Below are 13,426 nucleotides of genomic sequence, written 5' to 3' on the forward strand. Positions count from 1 at the left end.
GGTTTCTGCTTGGTTTGGGCACGCGGGCCACGATCGCGTTATGACCCACGGGGACGCCGGGTGATGGTGGGTGGTGGGATGAGGAGTCGCCCAGCTGGAGGCTCTGGGCAGGCTATTAGTGGAAATAATGCACTGGTTGTCCGGAAAGGCGAGTGCAGCCACATGGCTACTGCCAGTCTGCAACGAGGGTATCCGGTGGCTGCGAAGTCTGTAATTTAGCATAAAAAGAGCTCCCGCAAGACCCGAGAGGCTGACCTCAGCGCCGCGTGGCGGTGGCGCGCCCGGCACCCTCGGTGGAGACCGTCCAGTTGTGACAGGTGGGGAAGCCTCTTCGGAGAGGATTTACAGTTTCAAAGACCCTGCACACACTCCTCTTCGGATTCCTATTGCAAAATTTAGCCAGCCTCTTCTGAAATCTGGCTGCGGTCTGGGACGTGGTCAGTTGCCTGTCTCTAACATTCCCGCGGAAATATAAGTGATACTCGGAAATGTGTTTTCTGGCTCCATTTTTTGATGCCTAGAACCAAAAAGTACACATAAGATCGGAGATCTCTTTTAAGTTAATGCTATGCCAACGGGATCAACAGCAAAGGTTTATTCAGGAAGCCATCTACACAAGCTGGAAGTATTGGCAGTCTTAAGATATTTTTAGTTAACTTGCTGCTTCCAGAGTAGCTTGTATGAAATTCAGAAAATAAAAGCAATATAAAGAGGGGAAGTGACCGGGGCACACCTGTCTGCTTACATTGATCCTCTGTTTAATTGCTTCTGGTGCCTTAGAGTCTAGACAATGGCAAAGCAGTGGTCGAATAGCAGGACAGATGCGGAGGGAACTAAGTCAATTATGGATCCTCTCTTTCCCAAGGACATAATACAGTACTGTGTACCCAGCCTCACACTGTCTGGGCATAACTCTAAACAAGGTTAAATAGCATAATGGCTTGGCCAGAACTTAACATTTAAGAAGATTAGCATAAATATAAAAATTCCATGTTAAAAATACAAAGCATGTTGCATTATCTACTCTCTGGTATCCTCCCCTCCCTTGCCTTTTTTTTCCCACTTGCCTGCCAGCATCTACCTTTCCTTAGCAATAATCTCCAGTCCCAAACCAGCATGTCCCTTTTTTCTCTTCATTTCACTTCTCTAGGTTTGCTTTTGCCCCTTTGGCTCTGAAGGTCTATCTTCTCCTGTGTTAAGGAGGCCTCTTAAGAATACTTGCCTAGTCCACTTAGGTAGTAACTGCACCTTCGAAGTATGTTTTTACATGAAAGTTCCCTCATTGACCTGTTTATTTACAATATGTATTTTTTCTAAGATTTTTTTTGAAGTAAATAATTTTTAAAGCCTTTTTTGAATTTGTTACAGTATTGCTTCTGTTTTATGTTTTCTGGGTTTTGGCCAAGAAGCATGTGGGATCCACCTGACCAGGGATCAAACTTCCACCCTCTACATTGGAAAATGATATCTTAACCACTGGACTGCCAGGCAAGTCCCTACAATGTGTATTTATATGTCTCTGACCATACTACTTAGAAAGAAAAGCAAGCAAACATCGGCAACCTAACAGGTTTTATTAAATAGTTTAATAAACAGTCACAGGCAAAAACTTTTTTTTTTACTAATTTTTAAACTGTTTTACTTTTTACTGAAACTTTTTCACACCAGCCAATACCATAGAATCAATGAAAATGGCTTAACAGATAGAAGAAAATGGCTATAGACAGTATGTAAATACAGCTCTATTTTGTATTTCTACTGAAGCCTTTTAAAGGTCAGCTTAATTTTTCAAGTTGTGGTCTTGTGGACTTTACAGAGTTGGTAATGCTATTTGACTGTTGTTCAAAAGCCAGAAGTATGTCTGCAGTGCCATGGGGTTGGAGAGGGATACAGGATTACACAGCTGTCTTCTTAGATAAATCTGACCTACTTAGCCTTCTCTGGAGGTATTTTTCATGCTGACTCATGAACAACAGGAAAGTTATGGCCCATTAAGTAGCATCCCTGTTTTGAAGTAAACTTCTTCTCCAGAAAAGACTCCTGTGTCATTCATGCTATATTTCTATTATTCCCCTGTGATAATAGGTATTCTATTAGAGCTAGAAAAACTTTGCTATTAAATAATAGCCTAACTGCCTCATTTTACAGAAGAAACTGAAGCCCAGAAAAGATGAGAAATATCCACGTTACAGTGGCAGAGTTATGGAGAAGTATGAAATAATGTTAGCTGAAAAAAATTAATGTAAACATGATTTAACTTGATATGCAAATTATATACAGAAGATCAAAGCATGGAAGAGACATGGAAGGTAAAAAGAGACATTTTACCAGAGTATATCAGTTTTAAATTAGATCTATATGTTTTTTTTTAAAACCATGTCTAAGAGCAACTAAATCTACCTTTACTTTAAACATGCAAGATACTGACCATGCTTTTGACTTACTTTACCCTTGTTCTTTTTTTTTTTTTAACAAGTACAGATGAAAACCAAGCCAGTTTATAAATATGAGTTATATCTCATCATATCCTACAGAAAATTGACAGGGAAGGGTCAAGCCCAAATCATTTATCTCTAATCCAGAGAAGATTCAACACACCAGGTTACAAGGTGGTTGTGAAGATTAAATGAGAGACTGTAGGGTAAGCATCCAATAGGTGGGCTCACTAAATGCTTGTAGTGGCATTACCATATGCTCACCCTGTGGGGATGTGCCAGACTTTCATGTATATGGTAAGTTTGATACTGACGTTCAGTTACTTGCATTACCTATTCATTGCCATTCACTGTCATCTCTTATCACTCAGACATGCTGGAAATGGGAATGATTAATGAAAATGTACACGTAACAGCTGTTTTCTAGTTCATTTATTCATTTACATTCATGGCCTCACCCCACTGGAGACAACAAAACTAAGTCTCCTATCAAATCGTCACTGCAGTCACTGCTGGGACACAAGCCTCTTCCTAGCCTGGGAAGAAAAGCACAGAAGGGATGGTTCTTGAGCTTAGCAGAAACCTAGGGATTATGGTCGAGAACTCTTGAGATGCAGCCTGCCCCCATGACTCAAGAGGACCCTTATCACTCTTTATTCCACTTGAACTCATTGCTGGAATTCTCCAGGCCAGAATACTGGAGTGGATAGCCTTTAGCTTCTCCAGGAGATCTTCCCAACCCAGAGATTGAACCCAGGTCTCCCGCATTGCAGGCAGATTCTTTACCAGCTGAACCTCAAAGGAAGCCCTTATCTCATCTCAGGAAGCATCAATTAAGTATTCACACCTTTTTCCAACTACACATTTTGTTGAATAACTGTCCTTTGCCACTGTTGGAACATCAGGCAATTTGGCAGGAGCAGCAGTAGCCACAGTCAAAAACTCATCTTTTCTGTGTTTTTTAAAAACTCATAAAACCATGCAATAAAAAACGTACATTTTTACAGTATAAAAATTAACTGATTAAATTTTATTAGATAGCTTCCAATAAAATTAAAGTAAAAAACTTTAAAGAGAAGCTAGAATGTGATTTACACAGGATGCCTTGAGTGTGGTCCTGCTACATGTTTAGTTATGATTAAATGAATGAGAAATGAATAAAAAAAGTAGTCACCTTCCCAGCCTCCTTTGCAACTTGGCATGGCTATTTGGCCAATTTCTGGTCAATGTGATGTAAGCAGACTTCTACTGGCATGGCTTCAAGAAAAGTTATCATTTTCCTGATGAAGAGGAACAGACTCAGCTAGTACAAGAGTTTTGCTCCGTGTTCTTCTTCCTGCTGGAATATAGATACAGTGCCCTGAGGTTTGGCAGCCTTCAGATAAGCCTGAGGAAGCAAACCCCTGCTGAGGATGGTGCATTGGAAAGGTGAAGTGTTGATCCTAGAGGATTTCTAGAATTGCTGGATTGTCTACCTTTCAACATCTTGTTTGTAAGCAGAAATAACCCCTTCTTATTGTAGTCAAGTTTTCTGTTACTTCCAGTCAAAAACAATCCCAAGTGAAGGAAAGAAAAAATCAATACAAAAATGGAAGTGAACCATAATCATTTACAAGAACCAGTCTCAAAGATATTAACAGATGCTCATAAAACAAGAGGAAACAGTAAAGTAATACTTGGTTTGTTTTACAAGTGCAAATTAAAAGAACTATCATATCATTTTATAGCAACTAAATTAGCAAAATAAATGAAAGCAACAAAAATAAATACTGATTGATAGCTGCAGAGGAACAGTGTTTATTACTTAGTAAACTAGTTTATTCTCCAGAGAGGAGCCTGTCCCCCCAGGGCCGTCCCTGTAAGTCTGTGGGAACCACACACCCAGCCCCCGTGATAGACAGCTCTATACCGTCCAGGAAGTTGTCCTCACCTCTTCAATCTACTTTGCAGCCATTACCTCCTAAGCCCAACCTTTGAAAGTAAGAGGACTCAGGTCTTGGTCCTGTATTCTTTCTCTCTCTCTAGATCCAGCCCTGTGCCTTTAAATATTATTTATAAGCTAAAAGTCTCAAGTTTAGAATTTTAGCCTAAACCTAAGGTTCCACACTTACATATCCAACTGCCTCTTGCCATATCCATTTGAATGGCTAATAAGTGTCTCAAACTGAACATGTCCAAACTCTTGACTGCATCCATCCAAACCTGTTATATCCCTACTCTTCTTAACCTCCCGCCCATGGCAGTGCCATCTACCTGTGCATGTGTGCCTGACTATTTGTGACCCCATAGACTGTAGCCCGCCAGGCTCCTCTGTCCGCAGGATTTCCCAGGTAAGAGTACTGGAGTAGGTTGCCATTTCCTCCTCCAGGGGATCTTCCCGACCCAGGGATCAAGTCTGAGTCTCCTGTATCTCCTGCATTGTAGGCAGATTTTTTTACCCGCTGAGCCATCAGGGAAGCCATCTACCCGGTTGCTGAAACCAAAAGTCAAGGAGTCATTTTTTTTAATTAGTCTTTTTTTTTAATTATATAGTTGCTTTACAGTGTTGTGTTGGTCTCTGCTGTATAACAAAGGGAATCAGCTATATGCATATGTATATCCCCTCCCTCTTGGGCTTCTCTCCCACTCCACCGGCCCTGTCTTCCCACCCCTCTAGGTCATCAGTGAGCATTGAGCTGAGCTCCCTGTGCTATACAGCAGGTTCTTACCCGCTATCTGTTTTACACATGGGAGCGTGTATATGCAATCCTAATCTCCCAATTCATTCCACACGCCCTTCTCCCACTGCGTCCACATATCCATTCTCTATGTCTGCATCTCTACTCCTGCCCTGCAAGTAGGTTCATCGCTACCGTTTTTCTCGATTTCATATGTGTGTTAATATGCGATATTTGTTTTTCTCTTTCTGATTTACTTCACTCCATATGCAGACTCTAGGTCCATCCATGTCTCTACAAATGACCCAGATTCGTTCCTCTTTATGGCTGTAATATGCAAGGTGAAAGTGAAAGTTGCTCAGTTGTGTCGGACTCTTTGCAACCTCATGGACGGTATGCAAGGAGTCTATTTAATTCCACTTTCCTTTATAGCCTCTAACTCTCTGAGCAAGTCCTGAGGCACTCCCCTCTCCTTTATTCCTCAGCCACTAGCCCGACCTCTGAATCTTGGGACGTCAGCACCCCGTCGCTCATGGAGACACCCGAGGTTACCTTCTACTGGTCCCTCTGCTTCCACGCTCATCACATATCTTGGCTGGACTGTGGCCAAAATGATCTTTGTAACATAGATTTCATATCATCTATAAAACCCTTTGGTGGTTTCCCATATAATTAGGATAAAATCTAAACTCCTGTCCTCATCCTGCAAGGAACTGATCAGTCTGGTCTTGCCTGCCTTTCTGGCCTCATCTTCCACAGGCTTCCCCTTGATAACTGCTCTTCAGCCCGGGGACTGTGTGTCCCCCAAGCTCACCAGGCTTGATCCCCATCCCAGGGCCTTTGTACTTGCTGTGTTCTCTTCTCAGAAATCCCTCTGTCCTTACAAGCACACGTCTGGCTCCTCCTCATCACAGACACAGGGCTGCTGCTGTGCATGCTCATGTCTGTGGAGCCCGGGGACTGGACTCCAGCTCAAACGCACCAAGCCAGGCCCTGGCTCCAGGGTTCCTGCAGTGAGAGGAGCTGCCTTCTGATTCCGCAGGGGCACTGACAGCCCGAAACACAGACCCAGGACACTGCGTGCTTCCATCCTCCGGGAAGAGGCAGCTTTTTCTAATCAAAATATTCTTTTTTTTATTGAAGTATAGTTGATTTACAATGTTGTGTTCATTTCTGCTGTACATCAAAGTGACTCAGATACATATATGTGTATATATAAACTCCCTTTTTCATATTCTTTCCCATGATGGTTTATCACAGGATATTGAATGTAGTTCCTATGCTGGATAGTAGGACTTTGTTGTTTATCCATCCTATATATAACAGTTTGCCTCTGCTAATCCCAAACTCCCACTCCATCCTTCCCTCACCAGCCCTTTGGCAAACCCAGTCTGTTCCGTGTGTCTGTAAGTCTGTCTCTGTTTCGTACTTGAGTTCATTTGCGTCACGTGGCTCAGATGATAAAGAATCCACCCACAATGCAGGAGACCCAGGTTGCACCCCTGGGTCGGGAAGATCCCCTGGAGAAGGGAGTGGCTACCCACTCCAGTACTCTTGCCTGGAGAATTCATGGACAGAGGAGCCTGGCGGGCTACAGTCCATGTGTCCACCGAGAGTCTGACTCGACTGAGCAACTAACACTTTCACTTTAGATCCCACATATAAGTGATAACATAATGTATTTGTCTTCCTCTGTCTGACTTACTTCACTCAGTATGATAATCTCTAGGTTTATCCATGTTGCTGCAAATGGCATTATTTCATTCTTTTTCATTGCTATGTATTATTCCATTGTATGTATGTACCACATCTTTATCCATTCATTTGTCGGTGGACATTTAGTTTGTCTCCATGTCTTGGCTATTGTGAATAGTTCTGCTATGAATATAGGGGTACGTGTATCTTTTATTATTATAGTTTTGTCTGCATCTATGCCCAGGAGTGGGGTGGCTGGATCATATATCAACTCTATCTTTAGTTTTCTGAGGAACCTCCATACTGTTTTCCACAGTGGCCACCAATGTAGGAGGGTTCTCTTTTTGCACACCCTCTCCAGCACAAAATATTATTTCTTACGTCTAAAGAGAGAGGAGGGGCTTCCCTGATGGTCCAGTGGTTAAGAATCAACCTTGCAAGGCAAGGGACGCGGGTTCAATCGCTGGTCTAGGAAGATCCCACATGCCGCCAGGCAGCTGAGCCTGTGAGTAACAACTACAGAACTCACACGCTGCAACTACGGAAGCCCGTGAGCCTCGAGTCCACACTCCCCAGCAAGAGAAGCCACCACAGTGAGAAGCCTGTGCATTGAAACGAGAGTGTGGCCCCCACTCACTGCAGCTGGGGAAAACCCACACGCAGCAGCAAAGACCCAGCATGGCCAAAAAGTAAGTAAATCTTTGAAAAATACAAAAGAGAAGCGAGAACTGTCACTGGGCACTCACTTTATATGCAGCTCTTACATAAACCTTGCAAAAATGAGGTGGGATTAGCCTTATTGTCCTTATTTCACTTGCTACAAACCGAAACTGACTGTGAACTGTTGCTCTGGAGTTAAAGTTGGACTCCAGCTCTACTGCGTCATACAGTCTCCAAAGATAAAGGAGAACTCACTTGGAAACTTCCATTCCACCACCACCCCGCCCCCCGCCCGTGTTTTAATTCTACTTATTTTAGGATGCTTGTAGGAAGGTTTAGAAAAGTCTATGAAGGCCCAGCTATAGTCACTAAGAATGAGTTACTATTGCATGTATAGCTACAAAACATACCCCATCTATGCACCTGCCAGGTGACAAATTAAGGTCAAGATGAAATTCAGTAAAAATCTCTCATTTTTCTTTGGAGCCATAACACTTTTGGACTTACCGATCTTGTCCCTTTACTGACCTTTGTACATACTAGCTTACAGTCTATTTGAGAAGGTTATTTGTGTAAACCTCTAAAATAGTGACTGCGTTAACTTATTTGTTTATACATGCTATTAAAATGTTCTACTTGGGAACTCAAAATGTAGAACAAAGAATAGAATTTATTTTTCTCTTCCTTTCTTATTTGTTATTGGAAAAGATAGAGATTTCATTTAAAAGGTTGGCAAGAATTCCAGTTCTCAGTAGTGGCATTGCTGGGTCGTATGGCAGTTCTATTTCCAGTTTCTTAAGGAATCTCCACACTGTTCTCCATAGTGGCTGTACTAGTTTGCATTCCCACCAACAGTGTAAGAGGGTTCCCTTTTCTCCACACCCTCACCAGCATTTATTGCTTGTAGACTTTTGGGTAGCAGCCATTCTGACTGGCGTGAAATGGTACCTTATTGTGGTTTTGATTTTCACTTCTCTGACAATAAGTGATGTTGAACATCTTTTCATGTGTTTGTTAGCCATCTGTATGTCTTCTTTGGAGAAATGTCTGTTTATTTTTTATTTTTATTTTTTTTAAGGATAACACAGTATTATTTATTCAAAGACATGTACAGTAAATAAATCCATGTTCTTTCGGTATTATTGGCTCAGTTCAGTTCAGTCACTCAGTCGTGTCCGACTCTTTGCAACCCCATGAATTGCAGCACGCCAGGCCTCCCCGTCCATCACCAGCTACCGGAATTCACTCAGACTCACGTCCATCGAGTCAGCGACGCCATCCAGCCACCCCACCCCCCCGTCGCCCCCTTCTCCCCCTCCCCTCAATCCCTCCCAGCATCAGAGTCCTTTCCAGTGAGTCAACTCTTCGCAAGAGGTCGCCAAAGTACCGGAGTTTCAGCTTCAGCATCATTCCTTCCAAAGAACACCCAGGGCTGGTCTCCTCTAGAATGGACTGGCTGGATCTCCCCGCAGTCCAAGGGACTCTCAAGAGTCTTCTCCAGCCCCACAGTTCAAAAGCATCAACTCTTCAGCACCCAGGTCTCTTCACAGTCCAACTCCCACATCCACACATGACTACTGGAAAAACCATAGCCTTGACCAGACGGACCTTTGCTGGCAAAGCAATGTCTGTGCTCTTCAACACGCTATCTAGGTTGGCCAAAACTCCTCCTGCAGGGAGCAAGTGTCTTTTAATTTCATGGCTGCAACCACCATCCACAGCGATCCCGGAGCCCCAAAAAACAAAGTCTGACACTGTTTCCACTGTTTCCCCACCCACTTCCCATGAAGTGATGGGACCAGATGCCATGATCTTCATTTTCCGAACGCTGAGCCTCAAGCCAACTCTTTCACTCTCCTCCCTCACCTTGCTCAAGAGAAATGTCTGTTTAGTTCTTTGGCCCATTTTTTGATTGGGTCGTTTATTTTTCTGGCATTGAGCTACAGGAGTTGCTTGTATATTTTTGAGACTAGTTCTTTGTCGGTTGCTTCATTTGCTATTATTTTCTCCCATTCTGAAGGCTGTCTTTTCACCTTGCTTATAGTTTCATCGCAACGCTGTTTACAATAGCCAGGACATGGAAGCAACCTAGATGTCCATCAGCAGATGAATGGATAAGAAAACTGTGGTACATATACACAATGGAGTATTACTCAGCCATTAAAAAGAATACATTTGAATCAGTTCTAATGAGGTGGATGAAACTTGAGCCTATTATACAGAGTGAAGTAAGCCAGAAAGAAAAACACCAATACAGTATACTAACGCATATATATGGAATTTAGAAAGATGGTAATGATAACCCTGTATGCGAGACAGCAAAAGAGACACAGATGTATAGAACAATCTTTTGGACTCTGTGGGAGAGGGAGAGGGTGGGACAATTTGGGAGAATGGCATTGAGACATGTATAATATCATATATGAAATGAATCGCCAGTCCAGGTTCGATGCAGGATACAGGATGCTTGGGGCTGGTGCACTGGGATGACCCAGAGGGATGGTATGGGGAGGGAGGGGGAAGGGGGGTTCAGGATGGGGAACACGTGTACACCCATGGCGGATTCATGTTGATGTATGGCAAAACCAATACAATATTGTAAAATTGAAAAAAAAAAAAAAAAAGAATTCCAATTCTGTAAATTGAGTCAATTTCTTAGAAGATGATCTTGGAAAAACTATTTTTTTAAGGTCTGACTTAAGCTGTAATAAAACAAGGCCCAGCCTTCATCTGGGAAGCAGAAATAGTACTTTTTCAGCTCCATTTAACAGTCTGAAGTGATTCCATTATAATTCAGCTTCCTCTTCTAGAAATAATGATGACCTTCATACGGTGCTTATGCTAAGCCCTATCCTAAAAGTGTTGCTTGTACTAAGTCACTTAATCCTGCCATCAACCCTGTGGGGTATAGGTACTATTGTTGTCCCTATTTTACCGCTGGAAAAATTGAGGCACAGATAGGCGAGGGGGAACTAACAAAGAACTGACTCGTTGGAAAAGACCCTGATGCTGGGAGGGATTGAAGGCAGGAGGAGAAGGGGACGACAGAGGATGAGATGGTTGGATGGCATCACCGACTCGATGGACATGAGTTTGAGCAAACTCCGGTAGTTGGTGATGGACAGGGAGGCCTGGCATGCTGCAGTCCGTGGGGTCTCAAGGACTTGGACACAACCGAGTGACTGAACTCAACTCAACTCAACTAGCCCAAGGTCACAAAGCAATAAGGTGCAAACCTAGGCTGATTTGGAAACCACATTTTTCACCATCAGAGATAAACCACCTTTATCCTCATGTGAATGGAAAGTGAAGGAATGGTAATCATTAGAAATGTATGCAAAGCACACGGGAATTGGAAACACTGATTAAAGGCCATAATGGCACTAAGAAGACTAACAATTGTCTTTGAGAGGATGTTGGTACTGTGCAACCAATTTCTGGATGTTGAATGTGTCATGGTTCCAGAAAGAATGGCATGCTTAGTGTTGAAAATGGATCTGTCTATGTGAGGTAATCTTGATATAGGATATGAAATAAGCCATATGAACCTATGTTGCTATAGGAACTCCCCGAACTAATGCCATGAGTTCCTTAACTAGATAGCATCCTAATAGTAGCATTTCAGCAACACTTAGCTGACTTACCCATCTAAACAATCTAACTGCAATTCATGACCTTGAACAAGGCACTTCAGATCGCTGAGCTTTTTTTTCTTGACTTTAAGTGAAGCCATAAAATATGACCTCTAATGTCCTTTACATGTTATGTAAAGAATGTTGAATGATTTTCTGTCCAGACTTGATGACTTGAGAGCAGGAAGCCTGCTTTTTTTTTTTTATTATTATTCATCATTTCTTACTATTCCAAAATCCACTGAGTAAAGCAGCTTCACAGCTTCCTGAATCTGCGTGCTTTCAGATTACAATCATGTTAAGTTTGGCACATCAAATTCAAATAAAAAACTGCCAGGTCAGCAGCAGGGAGCCAGATGTTATGGTTCTGAGATAAGGGGGACTCTTCTTTCTGCAGCTTCAGACCTGGACTTCCAGGCTTGGGCCACTGGCTAAGAGCACAGCCAGCAGAGTCCAGGGTCCTAGCTGGGGAGTCCAGGCCAGTTACCTTGCTTCTCTGCACCTCAGTTTCTCACCTGTAAAATGGAGATAATCGTCTACCTCGTAAGTTGCAGCAGAAAACTGAGCTCCTATATATAAGCCTGTAGAAGAGCGCCTGGCACATGTTGGTTGGTTGTTATTTCCTGTATTAAGAAAAAACGGGAGCTTGAAGGAGGTCAGGTGGAAGCGTGGGTAGGATCACAGCAGGAGAGTTGCTCAGGGGATGGCCTTGAAGATGCTTCTACCAGTCACCGTTAGTGCCAGTGTGAACCGAGTGCCCTCAGGTTGTGAAAGGGCCCCACTTCAGTTATTTTATTGTGACTTGTGTTTCAATTCCCAGGTGCCCAAGCCACTATAGGACTTCCTTATTTTTCCTTCAACTGCAAAGTAAAACTACCCACCCACTGGAAAAGGAACGTCTCCGTTAAGATCTGATCTGGATTATCGAACCGTTCCCGCTCAGGGTGCACAAGGACTCCACATCCTGCTAAACCCAGAGCTCCCACACCCCTCCCTAGGGAAAGGAACTGCAGACACGCAACCAGGGAGAGTCTTTACTGCGCACAAAATCAGTTCCCTGCACCTGGCCATTCCAGGGATCCCCTGACCGCCAGCAGCGCGGGAGAGCAAGCCCTAGAAACCAAGCAGCAGGCAGACAAAAGACAGGGAACACAACCTTGAGTAAGCCTGCCACCAACAACAGCTTGGAGTGAGAGCAGGAGCATCCCGAACTGGGGTTCAGCTCTTCCAGCGCAGCGAGAGGCCAAGGGCAGAATCACGCACAGCGGCGGGTGAGCCTTGCACAGTGGCTGCGGCGCCTACAGCTGAAGGGCTGGAGGGAGAGCCTCCAACATAAGCCAGCAGCTCTTCCGAGGCATCTGGATTCTCAGAAAGTGGTGAGAAGCACAAGATGCAGGAGAAAGCTCGGTAAACAGGCTGTGCCCCTGACCCTTCCCCCACCCTATTTCCTCTGTGAGCTCTTTAAACTGGTGGTGGTGGGGGTTCATGCCTAAGTCATGTCCGACTCTTTGCGACCCCATGGACTGTAGCCCGCCAGGCTTCTCTGTCCATAGGATTCTCCAGGCAAGAATACTGGAGTGGGTAGCCATTCCCTTCTCTAGGGGATCTTCCCAACCCAGGAATCCAACCTAGGTCTCCTGCATTGCAGGCAGATTCTTTATCAACTAAGCCATAAACCAGAGCTGTGGGTAAAGGACCTGGAGAGTAGAAGGTTGGTGAATTTGTTAAGAGACTTTGGCAGTCACCGGTGAGGAGAGAAGACTCTAGACCAGAGTGGTAATGGCAATTTTGGCTAAACAGCCATCAAGAGTTTCTCCCTGCCAGCGTGTAGGCAAATTCTTCTGAGTCGGCCTGATAAATTTGAAAATGTGACCCACTCCCACTCCACTTGGAAGTTACTTTTGCTCTACGTTAAATTATTATTTTGCTCTACATTTCAGTCTTGACATTTTTTTATTGACAGGTCAGCCTCACTTAGAATTGAAATAAGTTCCCAGTGGCATTTCATGATGGTTAAATGAATGACAACAACAAAGCAAATTATTATAAAACCCAGTGTTGGGAGGAATTCAAAGAAGCCCACTCTAAACAGTGCCAAGGGTAGGACAAACAGATACTTCTTGAGGGTAACCTGAATACAGAACAAGAGCTGTGAAAATGACCTTACCATTTGACATAGTAATATTCTTGGAAGTTTGTTTTGAGGAAATAATTTTAAATGAAAGATATTTATGGCCATGTTCCTTGTAAATAGCTCCAAATTGGAAATACCCAAAATAAATCCACTAACTCGGAAATGGCAAAGATAACTATGATAGATTCTGTGAAAAGCTACTCAGAACAATGA

Source organism: Bos taurus, chromosome 17, assembly GCF_002263795.3.
Source record: "Bos taurus isolate L1 Dominette 01449 registration number 42190680 breed Hereford chromosome 17, ARS-UCD2.0, whole genome shotgun sequence".
Classification (NCBI taxonomy): domain Eukaryota; kingdom Metazoa; phylum Chordata; class Mammalia; order Artiodactyla; family Bovidae; genus Bos; species Bos taurus.